At 35.4% G+C, this 18,373-nt stretch overlaps 1 long non-coding RNA gene across 1 annotated transcript in view; it reads left to right on the plus strand.

The window, feature by feature from the left end:
* Window positions 1–18,373, plus strand: part of LOC106825219 (uncharacterized) — a 187,926-nt gene that overhangs the window by 14,421 nt on the left and 155,132 nt on the right. Inside the window, exon 2 of the long non-coding RNA XR_011501830.1 lies at window positions 18,202–18,367. This is a non-coding gene — a long non-coding RNA (uncharacterized lncRNA). The remainder of the gene's footprint in view (window positions 1–18,201; window positions 18,368–18,373) is intronic.

Here is an 18,373-nt window from a genome sequence, read left to right on the forward strand (position 1 = left end):
CCATCCCTTCTTCCCCTGGTTGGGGCTCAGTACAATTGGACAACCTGCTGCTAGAGAAAAGGGTGCCCCTTTCTCCCCTCTTTATAACGCCTCTCTAGCAATGATATTTGACCCCACTGTAGTTGCATCTAGTAGTTGCATCTAGAGGGATAGGAAATGGGAAAGAAAGAGAGATGGGGATGGGAAGCAGGTAGGAAGGTGTTAACTTTAATGTAATTTTGTAAGATGGCTCCATGGTCTTTTGGCCTGGGTGTTTTCTGTTACTTTAATTGTGGTAAAAAACACACAACATAATATTTACCATCTTAACCATTGTTAAATGTACCATTCAGTAGTGCTAACTACATTCGCTTTGTTGTGCAACTGGCCTCTAGAACTTTTTCGTCTTGCAGAACTTAAACCCAATCCACATGGAGCAACAGCTCCCCATATCCCCCTTCCTCTAACCCCTGGCGACCACCATTCTATCTTCATTTGAATGAGTTTGATTACTTTAGATACCTCACGTAAGTGGAATCATACAGTGTTTGTCTTTTGGTGACTGACATATTTGAATTAGCAAAATGTCCTTAAGGTTCATCCATGTTGTAGTATATGGCAGAGTTTCCTTCCTTTTTAAGGCTGAATAATTCTCCATTGTATGGATATACTACATTTTTTTAATCCAATTCATCCTTTGATGGACATTTGGGTTGCTTCCATCTTTTGGCTTTTGTGAATAAATGCTACCATGAACGTGGGTGTGCAAAATGTCTTCAATCCTGCTTGCAGTTCTTTTGGGTAAATACCCAGAAATGGAATTGCTGGATCATGTGATAATTCTATTTTTAATTTTTTGAGAAAGCTCCATACTCTTTTTCCATAGGGTTACGCCATTTTACCTTCCCACTAACAGTGCAAAGAGTTCCAATTTCTCCACATCTTCATCAACACTTGCTATTTTCTGGGTTTTGTGTCTGTGTGTGTGTGATACCTCATTGCATTTCTCTTAATGATTAGTGATGTAGAACATGTTTTCACGTGCTTCTTGGCCATGTGTAGATCTTCTTTGGAGCAATGTCTATTCAAGTCTTTTTCACATTTTAAAATCAAGGTTTTTGTTGCTGTCGTTTTTAAGTTATTGGAGTTCTTTGTATATTGTGGATATTAATTTCATATCGTATATATAGTTTACAAATATTTTCTCCTATTTTGTAAGTTGCCTTTTCATTCTGTTGATTGTTTCCTTTGATGCACAGAAGTTTTAAAGTTTGGTGTAGTCCCATTTGTCTATTTTTGCTTTTATTGCCTGTGCATTTGGTGTCGTACCCATGAAATCGTTTCCAGATTTATTGTTAGGAAGCTATTCCTCTATGTTTGCTTTTACAGTTTTACAGATTTATGTCTTATGCGTAGACCTCTCATCCATTTTGAGTTAATTTTTATATATGGTATAAAGTAAAGATCCAACTTCATTCTTTGACATGTGGATACCCACTTTCCCCAGCACCATTTGTTGAAATCTGTCCTTTTCTCACTGTGTGGTTTTGGCAACCTTATCCAATGTCATTTAACCATATGCATGAGGATTCCTGTCTAGCCTCTCTATTCTGTTCCGTTGGTCTGTATGTCTGTCTTACACAGTACCACACTGTTTTGATTACTATAGCTTTGTAATGTGGTTTGAAATCCAGAAATGTGAGGCCTACAACTTTTTTCTTCTTTTTCAAGTTTTATTTGGGGTCCCTTGAGATTCCATGTGAATTTTAAGGTATTGTTTTCCATTTCAGCAAAAATGTCTTTGGGATTTTCATAGGAATTGCATCGAATCCCTAGATTGCTTTGGGTTGTGTGGACATTTTAACAATATGAAGTGTTCCAATCCATGAATATGTGATAGCTTTCCATTTATCTATGTCTTCTTTAATTTCTTTTAGCAATGTTTTCCAGTTTTCAGTGTACAAGTCTTTTTCTATCTTGGTTAAGTTTATTCCTAAGTATTTTGGGTTTTTTCGAATATTATTGTAAATGGGATTGTTTTCTTAATTTCCTTTTTTGGATTGTTTATTGTTAGTGTATAGAAATGCAACTGATTTGGGGTTTTCTTTTTTTTTTGTATCCTGCGACTTTACTGAATCAGTTTTTTAGTTCCGATAGGTTTTTTTGTGGAAACTTTAGTTTTCTATGTATAATATCATGTCATCTGTAAACAGAGATACTCTTACTTCTTCCTTTGCAAGTTGGATGCCTTTTTTTTTCCTGATCAATTTCTCTGGCTAGGACTTCCAGTACTATGTTGAATAGAAATGATGACAGTGGGCATCCTTCCCTTTTTCCCGATCTTAGAGGAAAAGCTTTCAGTTTTTACCCATTGAGTATAATGTTAGTTGTGGGCTTTTCATATATAGCCTTAATTATGTTGAGGTGATTTCATTCTATTCCTAGTTTCTTGAGTATTTTTAATCATGAAAGGGTGTTGAATTTTGTAAAATGCTTTTTCTGCAACAATTGAGATGATCCTGTGGTTTTTGTCCCTCTGTCTGTTAATGGGGTGTATTAAGTTGATTGTTTTTTGTGTGTTGAACCATCCTTGCACTCCAGGAATAAATCTCACTTGGTCGTGGTGCAATGCTTTTAATGTACTGTTGTATTCAGTTTGCTAGTATTTTGTTGAAGATTTTTTAATCAATATTAAATAGGGATATTTGTTTGTAGGTTTTTTTTCTTGTAGTATCTTTATCTGGCTTTGGTATCAGGGTAATGCTGACCTCATAAACTGAGTTTGGAAGTGTTCATTCTTCAATTTTTTGGAACAGTTTTAAGGACTATTGGTGTTTTCTTCTTTAGACGTTGGTAGAATTCTCTAGAGAAGCCCTCTGGTCCTGGGCTTTTCTTTGTTGGGAGGTTTTTGATTACTGATTCAAACTTCTTATCGATTATAGGTATGTTCAGATTTTTTATTTCTTCATGATTCAGTCTGGTTAAGTTCAATATTTCTAGTAATTTATTCATCTCTTTTAGATTATCCAGCTTGTTAGTGAGTCATTGTTCATAGTAGTCTCTTATAATCCTTTTTATTTCTGTGGCATCAATTGTAATATCTCCCTTTCATTTTTTTCTTTTATTTATGTGGGTCTTTTCTCTTTTTTTCTTAGTCTAGCTAAGGATTTGTCAATCTTGTTGATTTTTCAAAAAATCAACTCTACATTTTGTTAATTTTTTCTATTGCTTTTCTATTCTCTATTTCACTTTTTTCTGCTCTAATCTGTATTATTTCCTTCTTTCTGCTAACTTTGGATTTAGTTTGTGCTTCTTTTCTAGTTCCTTAATGTGGAAATTTAGGTTGTTGATTTGATATCTTTCTTCTCTTTTAATGAGTTTGCTGCCATAAAATTCCCTCTTATTGCTGCTTTCACTATAGCCCGTAAGTTTTGGTATGCTGTTTTCTTATTTTTGTTTGTCTCAAATAGTGTGATTTCTTTTTTGACCCATTGGTTTTTTTTAAGAGTGTATTGTTTAATTTGTACATTTTTGTGAATTTTCAAGTTTTACTTTTGCTATTGTTTTCTATTTTCATCCCATTGCTGTCAGAAAAAATACTTGGTATGATTTCAATCTTCTTAAATTTGCTAAAACTTGTTTTGTGGCCTAACATGTGGTCTATCCTCGAGAATTTTCCACGTACACTTGAGAAGAATGTATTTTCTGTTATTATTGGGTGGAATGTTCTGTATATGCCTATTAGGTCTAATTGGTCTATAGTGGTGTTCAGGGCCTCTGTTTCCTTATTGATTTTCTGTCTGGTTTTTCTATCCATTATTAAAAGTGGGCTATTGAAATCTACTGTCATTGTGTTGCTGTCTTTTTCTCCCTACAATTCTGTCAGTGCTTGCCTCATATGTTTGGGAGCTCTGATGTTAGGTGCATATAAATTTAAATTTGTTATATCTTTCTGGTGAATTTACCCTTTTATCAGTACAAAATGTCCTCCTTTATTTCTTGTGACAGTTTTTGACTTAAAATCTATTTTGTCTGTTATAATTATGGTCACCCTGCTCTGTTTACTATTTACATAGCATGGACTTTCCATCCTTTTGCTTTCAGCGTGTGTGTGTTCATAGATTTAAAGTGAGTCTCTTGTAGACCACAAATAGATGGATCTTGTGGGGTTTTTTTAATCCATTCAATCACTCTATGTCTTTTAATTGGGCAGTTAAATCTATTTATATTGAAAGTAATTACTTCTAAGGAAAGACTTACTATTGCCATTTGTTAATGGTTTTCCTTATGTCTTGTAGCTATGTTGTCCCTCTTTTCCTCTCTTGCTATCTTTCTTTGTGTTTCATTGATTTTTTTGTAGTTACATGCTTTGATTCCTTTCCCATTTCTTTTTATGTATTTTCTATAGTATTTTGTGGTTACTATGGAGATCATATAAAACATCTTGAAGTTACAACAGTCTATTTTAAACTGATAACATGTTAAATTAAATCACATACTCTACTCACTTACATCTTCACCCGCCCAAGTATATGTTATTGATGTCACAAATTATATCTTTTTATATTGTATATCTGTTAATATAACTATAGATTTATGGTTATTTTAATGCTTTTGTCATTTACATGCTATGCCAGAATTAAAAGTGTTTTATGTGCCAACATTACAATACTTGAGGATTCTGTATTTCTCTACATATTTACCTTTACCAGAGAACTTTATGTTCTTGTATGTTTTTGTGTTACTGCCTAATGTCTTTTCACTTCAACGTGAAGAACTCCCTTTAGCATTTCCTGTAGGGTGGTTTTTGTGGCAGTGAACCTCCTCACCTTTTATTTATCAGGGAAAGTCTTAATTTCACCTTCATTTTTGAAGGACAGTTTTTCCAGATATAGTATTCCTATTTGGCAGTTTTCTTCTTTCATCACTTTGAATATATCATCCCACTCTCTTCTGTGTGTGAAATTTCTTCTGAGAAATCTACTAATAATCTTACGGGCGCTCCCATGTATGTGATGAGTCACTTTTGTCTTGCTTCTTCCAAGATCCTTTCTTTGGGACTTTTGGCCATTTTATTATACCGTGTCTCAGCATGGGCATTTTTGAATTTATCCTCATTGGAGTTCTTTTTATTTCTTGAGCTTGTATATTCATTTCCTTTCTCAGTTTGGGGAAGTTTTGGCCATTATTTTTTCAAGTAGACTCCGTCCCTTTCTCTCTCTACTCTCCTTTTGTAACTCCCATAATGCATATATTGGTTTATTTGATGACGTCCTCTGAATTCCTAAGGCTCATTTCACTTTTCTTCATTCTTTTTTCTTTTATTCCTCTGACTCATAATTTCAAATGACCTGTTTTCAAGTTCAGTGATTCTTTCTTCCACTTGATCAAATCTGTTGTTGAATCCATGTTGTAGCATGTATCAGAACTTCATTTTTTATGGCTAAATAGTATGCCATTGTATGTATAGACCACATTTTGTTGATTCATTCATTTGTTGATGTATACTTGTGTTATTTCTATATTTTGTCTATTATAAATTATGCTACTGTGAACACTGGTGTACAAGTATCTATCTGAGTCCTTCCTTCAATTCTTTTTGGTATAATCTTGAAGTAGAGGAATTGCTGGGTCGTATAGTAATTCTATGTTTAGCTTTTTTTTAAATTTGTGCTGTAATGCACATAAAATTTACCATCTTAACCTTTTAAAATGTACAGTTCACTAGCATTAGATACATTCACTTGTTATGCTCCCATCACTACCATCCATCCACAGAATTCTTCATCTTGCAAAACTGAAACTTGAAACTTTGCACCCTTTAACAACTCCCTATTCTGCCCTCCTTCCTAGTCCCTGGAAAGCACCGTTCGACTTTCTGTTTCTATGAATTTAACTTCTCTCATTACCTCACATAAGTGAAATCATATAGTATTTGTCCTCTTATGACTTGCTTATTTCACTGAGCATAATGTTTTTTGAGGTTCATTCACATTGTAGCATGTTTCAATATTTTATTCCTTTTTAGGATTGAATAATATTCCATTGTATGTGTTTATCCATTCCTCCTCCAGTGGATACTTGGGCTGTTTCCACCTTTTGACTATTGCAAATAATGCTGCTGTGAACATAGGTGTGCAATATGTGTTTAGCTTTTTGAGGAATTGCCCAACTATTTTCACAGCAGCTGCACCATTTTACATTCCCACCAGAAATGCACAAGGATTTCAATTTCTCCACATCCTCACCAACATCTACTATTTTTCTTTTTTTTTTTTTTTATAATAACCGTCTTAACAGGTGTAGAGTGGTATCTCATTATGGTTTAGATTTGCATTTCCCTAATGACTAGTGATGTTCCCTAATGACTAATGAACATCTCTTCATGTGCTTATTGTCTATTTGTATATCTTCTTTGGAGAAATATTTGTTCAAGTGGATTGCCCATTTTTAAATTGAGTTGTTTTGTCTTTTGTTGTTGAATTTTAGGAGTTCTTTCTTAATATTAATCCCTTAACAGATACATGATTTGAAAATATTTTCTGCCATTCTGTGGACTGTCTTTTTACTCTCTTGATAGTGTCCTTTGGTGCACAAAATTTTTTAATTTGGATGAAGTCCAATTTGTCTATTTTTTCTTTTGTTGCCTACTTTGTGTATCTTGAAGTTGTTTTCTTGGTTTTTAGTTACATACAAATTATAGCTTCCTAAGGGACTACTTGTATTATTATTCCATAAGGTGCCCGTCTATTTGTATTATACATTGCAGATTTTCAATTCTGGAAATTCTCTCTGCCATTCCATCCCATCTTTTCTTTTGAAACTTCTACGAGATGTGTTTTGGAACTTCTTGTCTCTTCTGTATATCTCTTTATTACTCTTTCATAAGAAAATATTATTTATCTCTGCACTGCATTGTGGGAATTCCTCAGTACCATCTTCCATTTTACTAATTTACACTGTCACCATCACTGGCATTGACTTTATTTTGCATTTCTAAATTTTTGACCCTATTTCAAAATCACCTTTTTCATTTCATATCTTGCTCTGTGTGTCATTATTTTTCTTTATTTCTATAGATGTAATTATTTTTATGTACTTTTAAAACTCACTGGTTTTAAAACTTTTTGTCAAATGTTTCTGATTTTGTCAAAGCATTTTTTTTTTGAAGATTTTATTTTTTCCTTTTTCTCCCCAAAGCCCCCCAGTACATAGTTGTATATTCTTCCTTGTGGGTCCTTCTAGTTGTGGTATGTGGGACGCTGCCTCAGCATGGTTTGATGAGCAGTGCCATGTCCGCACCCAGGATTCAAACTGACGAAACACTGGGCCGCCTGCAGTGGAGGGCGCGAACTTAACCATTCGACCACGGGGCCAGCCCCTCTGATTTTGTCAAAACATTCTGATTAGTGATTTTGTTGACTGTCTTTAGTTATTTCATATGTTTTGGAATTTAGTTTTCAGGCTCATTTTGATTAGAAAGCTCACTTTCTATCTCTCTCCCATTCTCTCTCTCTCATTTTCTCAGTCTCAGGTTTGAGGTTGCCTCTAGTAGAACCATACAGCCTCTCAATCTAGAACCAGGTCTTATGTAATATAGTGATAAGTTCATGCTCAAGTTCTTCTGAGATGTACACATAATGCAGATCAAGATCTGAACCAGCAGGCAGTTGGTTTCCGTTCTTGTTTATGAGACTGTTTCTATGTCCTCCCGTTTCTTTATGCTCATAGCTTCCTAAAAACTATAGCCACTTGCTGTTTTGGTCAACCACAATTTGTTGGTTTTTTCCCCCTTAGTGCCCTTTTATGACCAGGGCAGCTCCACCCCAATCCCTGGCATTGAGCTGTGAGTATGGCTCTCTGATTTCTTGTCTTGGATGAATCTCTTTCTGACATCTTTACCTCATGTAACTGAAACTCTCAGGCTCTGCTTCCACACTTAGAGCTCAAAAGACTTGTGGTTTCAGCCCTGCTGACCATCGCATTTTCTTTCAGTTTCTCGTTCAGAGAGATGTTTATCTTGTTTTCAATCTCAGTTGTCTTTTTATATTTTATCTTCCCTGGCCTTTGATCAATAAAATTCCCATATTTTCCCTTTGTTAATTTGGAAGCTATAGATTGTCTTTCTATTCTTTTAGTGGCTATCATTAAGTTTTTTAAAATGTAGAGAAATATAACATTCTAACAGTGGAGTTTATGACAACATATTCATTTTGTTTAAAGAACAAAAAATTATGAAATGTCCACCTTTTTGCTAACACCAAGGCCAAGAAAGAAAATATCACTGTGCCGCAGAATCCATTTATGGGGCTCTCTTACGTTACTCTCCTTCCCTCCTTACTAGTGGTAATCAGTGTACAACAATTTATACTAATCCTCTATTTCCTTACCTTTACTGGATTTTTCTTCCTATCTATGTTTGTATCCTTCAACAAAACTTTGTTTTATCTATTTTTGAATGTAATGTAAATGAACTGCTTTTTTTCCTATGATTTGGTTCTTTTACTCAATATGATGTTTAAGATCCATTCTTATGTATCAATAAGAATCAATTTTCAATGGTGTGTAGCATTCCATTATGCAATTATACTACAACTTATTTATCTATCCTACTGTTCTTGGACGTTTAGGGTTTGCTATTATGAACATGGCTGCAATAGAGAGATTTATGCACTTGTCTCCTAGCACACATATGCAGGAATTCCTGTAAGGTGTATAATGCTGGATTATAGGGCACTATTTACGACAATGCCAAATGATTTCCAAAGTGGTTGTTGCAATAGACACCCTCACCAGTTGCAGACAAGGATTCAAGTTGCTTCACATTCTAACATAGATTTGATATTGGACAACTGTAAAATTTTTGCCAATCTGATGGATGAGAAATAGTATCACATCGTGGTTTTAATTTGCATTTCATTAATAACTAATAAACACCAGTATTACTTCCTCTTTTGTGAATTTCTGTTTATTTTTCTTGACCGTTTTCCCTTAGTCAAATTTTTCTATGCAATAGTTTGTTGTTGCTTGCTTTTAGGAGTTGTCTATATGTTGCACATTAATCATTTGTTGGTCACTTGTTTTACACATTTCTTTTGTCATTTGTTCTCTTTGTGGTGGCTAATTTTTTCACTGTTACTCATTTTAATGTGGTAAATCCTCTATGATTTACACTTTTGTTTCCTGTTTAGGAAAATCCCGACTTTGTTTTATTGTAAGTTTCCTCTATTTTTTTATTCATGAACAACTTGATTCTTGTCCCTTCACACTTACATATAAATTCTAGATTCAGCTTGTCAAATTTTATTTAAAAATCTGAGTTTTGTGTAGAATTATAATGAATCTATAGATAACTTAGGGGAGAGTAAAATTGTTATGATATTTAACTGCCCATTCCATGAACGTGGTATTAGCCTTACTGTTTTTGTTTTCTTTAATTTTTATTAAATTATTTATTATTGCCTTATTTTTCCAAAACTGTGCCAGGTTTAATTTATTATCAAGCCTTAACTTAAATTGGCTGGATTTTTTTTCTACTTTTTAAACAATGATAACCAGTTTCCACATTTGTAGAAAGAAAATTAGTGATATTTTCAGGAGTTATGGGGGAATTTGGAAGCATGTACTGTCAGAAAGAAATAGATTTTCTATTCTGTGCTCTCAAAGAAAGAACATATATCAAGGTAGTGAATTTCAATAAAAACTATTTTTCCTTTCAGCATTCCAGTTGAAAAACTTATTTGTGTATCTTTTTATTTGAACCATTTTCCCCTATTTTTTATTTGGAAAAATTCAAACTTATAGAAAAGTTAAAAGAAAGGTAAAATAGTGAACACTTATATTTACCCTTCATCTGGCATTTGATTAACATTTTGGCACACTTTCTTTCCCACACTCTTGCTCTCTTTGTGTATATGTATTTTCCCCATGAATTATTTGAAGGTAAATTACAGACAGCATAACATTCACCCCTAAATATTTCAACATGTAGCTACTAAGAATAAGGGAATTTGCTACATGGCCACAATACATTTGTATACCTAAAAGAATTATAAATAATTCCATAACATCATCTAACACACAGTTTATATTAAATTACTGCCAATTGTCCAAGAATAACTTTTATTTGTTATTTTCTCATGGTGACAATTAACTTGATAATTCATCTATTGTATTTTCCATAAATTGATGATTAGGTCTAGAGGCTTGATAAGCTTTGGAATAAACATTTTTAGCAAGAACAGTTAATAGGTGATGTTGTTTTCATCACATTGCAGTCAAATCTGAGGGCCACTTATGTCAAGGTGTTCCACTATAAGTGATGCTAAGTTGGACCATCTTGTTAAGGTAATGACTTGCAGATCTTCAATGTTTTATTTATTTATTTTGGTGAGGAAGATTGGCCCTGAGCTAATGTCTGTGCCAATCTTCCTCTATTTTTGTATGTGGGATGCTGCCACAGCATAGCTTGATGAGTAGTGTGTGGGCCCATGCCCAGGATCCAAACCCGTGAATCCCAGGCTGCTGAAGCAGAGCTCGCAAACTTAACCTCTATACCACCAGGCTAGCCCCTGATCTTTCAATTTTAAGATACATTTTTCTTGTTTTAATTAGCACCCTAGGAGATAATATTTGGCATATCTGATGCCTAATAACTTGCCTCCTGATGGCTTTTGAACTTGTCAGTGGAACTTGTATGAACCATTGATCACACTCAGGGTTGCAAAATGGCTAGCTTTCAAATTTTACCATTTCTTTTGCATTTGTTCTGTGATATTTTTTGTAAAGAAGAGATTTCCCCCTCTCTTTTTCTCTTTTCTGTTTTTTATTCGTTCAGAGTCTTGCTGTGGACTCGGGGATTTTTTTTTAAGTTTATTTAATATGTTATGATCACTTAAAGTCATTATTCTTTTTGGTGTTTAAATTGTCCCAAATGTGACCAGAGGGAGCCACATCAATTAGATCACTGTCTTTTTTGACATGACCCCACTAACTGTTGAGCCCTTTCTTGGTTTTTATCACAACAAGTTGTCCCAGGCTCACTTTGTTCTTTCCCATCCACAGCTCTAGAAGCAGCCATTTCTTCAAGTGCTGGTTCCTTATAAGTGGTGAATTGTATTTAGAAATGGAAATTTGAACATTAGCTGTGCTAATTGCTATTGGAGTATTATTCTTTTTAGACCCTTTTGTAGGTTAAAGCTAGTAACTATATATTTTTTTTTTAAGTGTGGACCTCATATTGATATTTCCATTGCAGGATTGTTTTGTCAATTTCTTCATTTTATATTTTCCTGTATTTTCTGTGACACTAGAAATGTTGTTTACTAATAATATTTAAATATTTACTTATTTGCTTTATTACATAAGTCACTTAAAATACTTTGAAAACTGTGGGGCCAGCCCAGTGGCATAGTGGTTAAGTTCACACACTCCACCTCAGCAACCTAGGGTGCACGGGTTCAGATCCCGGGCGTGGACAGACATACTGCTCATCAAGCCATGTTGTGGCAGCATCCCACATACAAAATAGAGGAAGATTGGCATAAATGTTAGCTCAGGGACAGTCTTCCTCAAGCAAAAAAAAAAAGAGAGAGGAAGATTGGCAACGGATGTTAGCTCAGGGCCAAAAAACAAAGCAAACAAACAAAAAAAATACTTTCAAAATTATCATACCAATAGTACTGCTAACAAAAAGCACGCTGACTAAAGTTTAAGATTTCTTTAAACAGTTTTCAGTCCTTAGAATAAACTTCACTAAGAATGTATGGTCAGAGTAATATATTACAAAATTACTTGAAATAATTATACTTTTCCTGTGTGATTGTGTTTTTAAATTGATGAACAGTTTGGTTCATTTGTTTTGTGTTGGGGAAAGTTAACTTTATTGAGCTATAATATATGTAAAATAAAATTCACAACTTTTCAGTGCAAATTTGACGACTTTGACGAATATATTCATCATCATAATATAGAACATATCTATTGCTCCAAAACCATTTATGCCCTTTATAATCAATTTTTCTCTCCAATTCCTAGCCCCTGGCAACCAGTGATTTGCTCTCTATTACTATGATTTTGTCTCTTCTAGAATTTCATATAAATGGAATGATACTATATTTAGTGCTTTTTGTTTGGTTTCTTCCACTTAGCATAATGCTTTTAACATGCATCCATGCTGTTTCATGTATCTTAATACATTCCTTTTTATTGCGAAGTGGTATTTCATTGTATGGATATACAAACGTTTGTAAGCCAGTTTCTCTGCATCCTCACCTACATTTGGTGTTGTCACTATTTTTTCTTTTACTCTGACAGGTGTTTAATGATATTTCATTGTGGGTTTCACTTGCATTTTCCTGATGGCTAATGATGTTAAACATCTTTTCATGTGCTTATTTGTCATTTGTCATTCCCCTTCAGTGAAATTTCTCTTCATGTCTTTTATCTATTTTTTTCTAATTGGCTTGTTTAATTTTCCTACTGTTGAGTTGTGGGAATTTTTTATGTATTCTAAATACTAGTCATTTGTCATATATGTGGTTTAAAATAGTTTCTCCTAGTCTATACCTTGTTTTTCCATCTTCTTAACAGAGTTTTTCTGACCAAAAGATTTTAATCTTGATGAGGTCCAATTTATCAATGTTTCCTTTTATGGAACATGCTTGTGTCATGCCTAAGAATTCTGTGCCAGCCCTAGATCCTGAGATTTTCTCTATGATTTTCTAGTTTTCTATTTTACATTTAAGTATATGATCCAATTTGAGTTAATTTTTGTATAAGATGTGAAATCTTAGTTTATTTTTTTTTAATCTGTGGATGTCCAATTGCACCAGCACCATTTCTGAAAAGACTGTCTTTCCTCCACTGAGTTGCTTTTTCACCATTGTCAAAACCAGTTAAGCACATTTGTCTGAGTCTATGTCTGTGTTTTCTATTCTGTTTCATTATCTGCCTGTCTATTCCTACACCAGTACCACACAACCTTGATTACTGTAGCTGTCTAGTCAGTCTTAAAATTTGATAAACTGATTCTTCTCACTTTATTCATGTTTTTGAAAGGTGTTTTAGCTATTCTAGTTCCTTTGTCTTTCCATATAAATTTTAGATTAATCTTGTCTATATTTACAAAAATCTTGCCAGATTTTAATTGGAATTGTATTAAACGTGTTGTCAATCTGGAGAGAATTCACATCTTTACTATGCTGAATCTTCCGTGTATGAACCTCGTATGTCTCTCCATTTCATTAGATCTTCTTTGACTTCTTTTATTATCATCTTGGAGTTTTCAGATACGTGTCCTATACATGTTTTGTTAGATTAACGCCTAAAACGTTCTCTTTTTGACTGATTGTGTTGTTGTATTTTTAACTTTGTTATTTATTTAAATAGTACATGTTTGGTTCTAATATACAGAGATACAATTGATTTTTATGTATTTATCTTGTATCCCATGACTTTGCCAAACTCATCTATTAGTTCTGGGGGTTTGCTTATAGATTCCTTGGGATTTTCAACATAGACAATCGTGTCACCTGCAAATAGGAACGGTTTTATTTCATTCTTCTGATCTGTTTGCCTTCTATTCCATTTTCTTGCCTTTTATTGCACTAGCTAGGCCTTCCAGCAGTATGATGAATATGAGTGCAGGCACGGACATCCTTAACCTGTTCCCAATCTGAAGGGAAAGCATTAAGACTTTCAACCTTAATTCTAATGTTAGCTGTAGGTTTTTGGTATGTGCTCTTTCTCCAATTGAGGAAATGCCTCTCTATTTCTATTTTTCTGAGATTTTTTTAATCATGAATGTGTATCGAATTTTGTCAAATGTTTTTGTATAGTAATTGCTTTGATCATTTGATTTTTTTTTAGCCTGTATATGATGGTTTTTGAATATTGAGCCCCAGATTGATTTTTGAATATTGACCATCTTTACCATGTTGTATCCTCATATTGAACCCTACTTGGTCATGATATATATAATTCTTTTTATATATTGCTGAGCTCTGTGTGCTAATATTTGAAGGACTTTTACATCTATAACCATGAGGGATATTGGTCTGTAGTTTTCTTTTTTGTATTGTCGTTGTCTGGTTTTGATATCAGGGCGATGCTAATTTCATGAAATGAACTAGGACGTGCTTCCCCTTCTTTGATTTTCTAGAAGACATTTGTAAAATTGGTGGTAATTCTTCCTTAAACATTTGGTAGACTTCTCTGGTGAAGCCATCTGGGCCTGGATATTTTTTCCTGGAGTTTTTAAGTTACACACTCAATTTCCTTAATAGTTATAAGGCTATTCAAACTATTTCATATTGGGTGGCCAAGGTAGTTGGTCTGAGAAAGATCTGTCAGTCTTTCGAACCCTTCCTCCAGCCTTTGCACTTTCTAACTACGGTACATTTTTCGAATCCAAGAGCATTTCTGTTCATTTATTCAAGTTCCAATCTGGTCTGATTGGCACTATATGTGATAAATATTCTTGAAGTTTCTAGATCTAGGACAGTTGTTAGTGAATTGCTGTTCCTTGGGGCTGGCATCTCATCTCAACTTCTTGTGCTAATAGTGTAGGCTATTTCTCTCTCTCTCCTTTCTCAACACTCATGCGCATTTCTTAGTTACTTTTAAAAGAACGCCCTTGGAGAGAAGGAGAGATGTCATATGCTCTGAGTGACCATCTTTTCCACTAAATCTTGATCATTCTATGCTGAGTTCTTTCTAGTTCTCTATTCCGTTTCACTTTAACCTCCAAGTTTTGGACACTGCTCAGGCTCTCAAATACCCATCTATCACAATATCACCATCCTCCCTTTCTCAATTACCTCTCCCTACCCCTGTATCCTTTCTCAAACAAGATTAGTAATACATCCACGTTTCATCTATATTTCAGTTTTTAAAGCCTTACCCAAGAAGATTTGTTGGTGAAGGATGATATTCTACTAGTCTCCCTGCCTGAAGTTTAGCATACATTCTTCTGTGTTTCCTGAGCTTCCACTTTGCAGGAGTTTCCTAGCTAGGATGTACAGAGCAGAATGTGGTCACTTATTACAGTGAGAATGGTATCTTTCAGTGAATTTTCAGATAAGGAACTTCTGGGGGTTTTTTTTATTCCTATATAAGGACATATAAATAAATATTTGGTAGTCTTTGCTTTATCCTCTCTGAATCACATTAAAATTCCTCATCAGGATAAAATATTTGCAGTGCCCATCTCTACTTAGCATGTGTATTTCAAAACTGTGAGGAAGTTCTCACAGGGGGAAGAAATGGGTTCTGCGGGAATTGCTTTGTTTTCTTTATTACCACACGGTCTACCTCACATAAAAAGGAAATCTACTATAATATTTAAATTAATTCAAATGACACATTTACTCTTGCCAAATGTAGCAAAATATATGTGTGGGTGGGTGCATGTAGTAGTGTATGTGTGTGTGTTTATGGTATATTTGAACACTTTTTAAAAAAAGATTTAGCCCACCACCACAATATACATATACAAATGTGCACCCATGTATGTATACACACACACACACACACGCAAATGATTGAGTGTGTTCACATTAGCCTGTTCCTAAGGATTGTATAATTGTATATAAGAATGAGAGGATTTCTCTGACTCAGGAGTTACAAAATCTCTTTTATGTTCTTATATCCTGCAAACCATGAGAGAGCAAAATTCAGGCTTTGTGCAAAGGGCAGCTGCAGACTGGAGTGAACAAATCCCCAGATGTGCTGAGCCATCAGTTTATCAACATCACTAGGAACATTCGATTTACTATAAAAAAAGATGCATTGTGATTTTTCACGTCTATGCAACAATTATTTCTCCTTTTCCATGCACATTCGATACGGTAATTTCCTTTCACAGAAAGTGATGCATTGTTTCTTTTTTTGAAATCACATTTATTCATGAAAATATTGCATGTCTTTTTCCTGACAGGCAGAGCTATTAATTGAATTACAAGTAAATCCATCTCTGGCTAACTAGACTTCCTTTCATGGAGGTGGTCCTCTGTGTTTGCTGCTTTCTTCTTAGGTACTTTCTTCCTGCTCCTCTAGCTTTAAGGCTTTTAATAAAGATCAGCAAGGTAAAAGAAAAATATGTTGAAATATGGCTAGACAGTATTTTAATATTTTGTAGGACTTAGAATTTGGTCTCTCCCCCCATGGAGTTTGTCAGATTCTTGGAGGACAGAATCATTGTGGAAGTTGAAGTAAAGATATGTTGACCAGCAGATATCTGAGGAGTATACCTACACATAGGAGCTTCTCACCCAGATTTCCACCAGTTATGGGTGTTCTGCTGTGTGTATGTCGGGTAGGCATAGTGATTGCTGATACTCCGAAATTGTCTATACTATCTGGAAAGCAACTGGCAACAAGACTTCATTAATTTCTTAGGGTTTCCCTAACCAAGTACCACAAATTGAGTGGCTTAAAACAACAGAAATATATTGTCTCACAGTTCTGGATGTTAGGAGTCTGAACTCAAAGCGCCAGCAGGACCATGCTCCCTCTGAAGGCTTTAGGGAATACCCGTCTCTGCCTTTTCATAGCTTCTGGTGGTGGCCACAATCCTTGGCACTCCTTGGCTTGCAGGTGCATCACTCCAGTCTCTGTCTGCCTCTGCCATCACATGGTGCTCTCCTTTTGTGTCTGTGTTCAGTCATCTTCCTTTCCTTATAAGGGGACTAGTCATATTGGATTAAGGGCCCATCCTACTCCACTATGACCTCATCTTAACTAATTATAGCTGTAACAACGCTTTTCCCAAATAAGGTCACATTTGGAGATGGCACATTTGAGATATGGGGGGTTATGACTTCAACATATCTTTATAGAGGACATAGTTCAACCCATAACAAAGACTAAACCCAGTTTTAGAGGTACTGGAATAGCATGGCCAGTTTACATAGAAGTGTTTTAGAGAACAAAGAATAACACAGAAGTCCAGTTATAAGAATTAGAACAAAAGGTCAGAACCAAAGTCAAATCAAGAATAACTTATTGCCAAAGCAGACTGTTAGCAAAAGGTATAAGGAAATGTGGCCAAGGTTAGGATTTCTTCTAGAGCTATAATATTGAATTCAGGCAGAGAGAGAGGATTGTGGAAATTGGAAGCCAGATAGGCAGAGATAATCATTAGCATCTTTATCTCTTTAAAGTTTGCAAGAACATGAGACCATCTTTTATATGCCAGGTCCTCTGCTAAGTAACTAGGCAGACACAGTAATGGTAGATTCAGTGTCCTTTAGGGCTTTCTAGGCAAGACACACATGGCATTTGTAATAAATGTTACTGATTAGAGCAATCAGGCTGATAACTTATACATAAAATGTGTTATTGAATGGAGAGGAGGGATAAATTGATTTTGACGGGAAGGATGTATATTCTGTGTCCCTTAGTCCGCCACTCCTTCCCCCATCCCCTTTTGGTATCTGACTTCCTCTCTCTTCCTTCTGTGTCAGTCTGATCCTGGCGAGCGTGTCTTCCAACCTTGCTGTCTGACACTGAAGCCAAAGGCTTCTGCCGTAGACTGAATATTTGTGTCCCCCTCAAAATTCACATCGAAACCTAACACGCAATGTGATGGTATTAGGAGGTGGAGCCTTTGGGAGGTGCTTATATCATGCGGATGGAGCCCTCATGAATGGGATTAGTGTCCTTCCTTTATAAAAGAGACCCCACAGACCTCCCTAGCTCCTTCTGCTATGTGAGGTTACGGTAAGAGGGCTGTCTCTGAGGAAACAGGCTCTCACCTGACCTCGAATCTGCTGGTGCTTTGATCTTGGGCTTTCCAGCCTCCAGAACTGTAAGAAATAAATTGCTGTTGTTTATAAGCCACTCAGTGTATGGTATTTTGTTATAGTAGCCCACACGGTCTAAGACAGCTTCTTTCAGTCTATTTCTGCTTTTGTGTTTGCTGGGTGGAAGAAAGGAGGATGAGAGGGAAGAAAAGAGGTCCTCGGTGTACCAGTGAGAAAGCGGCGAGGGAGGGAATTACTTAGAAAACACATAGATTAGCACTGAAATATAACCCTGCCACAGAAAGGCTGTGTGGCAGAATCACCTTCTCAACCTTCACTGTAATTAACTTGCCGGCCATGCGGGCTGCTAACCCACTGCTAACTCTGAGGAAACAATTATTGAATTTGAGCATGCTATGACTTAGGATAAATGTAATTTTAGTGGTTGACGTGCATGTATACACTTTCCCCCAATCAGCAAAACGGGCAGATCAGCTGATGCACTCTTTCCTGTACTCGCCTGATCGTGAGAACCACCTGGGGCGACAGTGAAATGTAGATTCTTCCCCAGCTCCAGCGGATCAGCCTGTCCAAGGAGGGGGCTCTGAACGTCTGTGTTTAACTTAGGAGAGCCTCATCATCAGGTAAGT

The sequence above is a fragment of the Equus asinus genome, chromosome 1, assembly GCF_041296235.1.
Source record: "Equus asinus isolate D_3611 breed Donkey chromosome 1, EquAss-T2T_v2, whole genome shotgun sequence".
In the NCBI taxonomy this organism is placed as follows: Eukaryota; Metazoa; Chordata; class Mammalia; order Perissodactyla; family Equidae; genus Equus; species Equus asinus.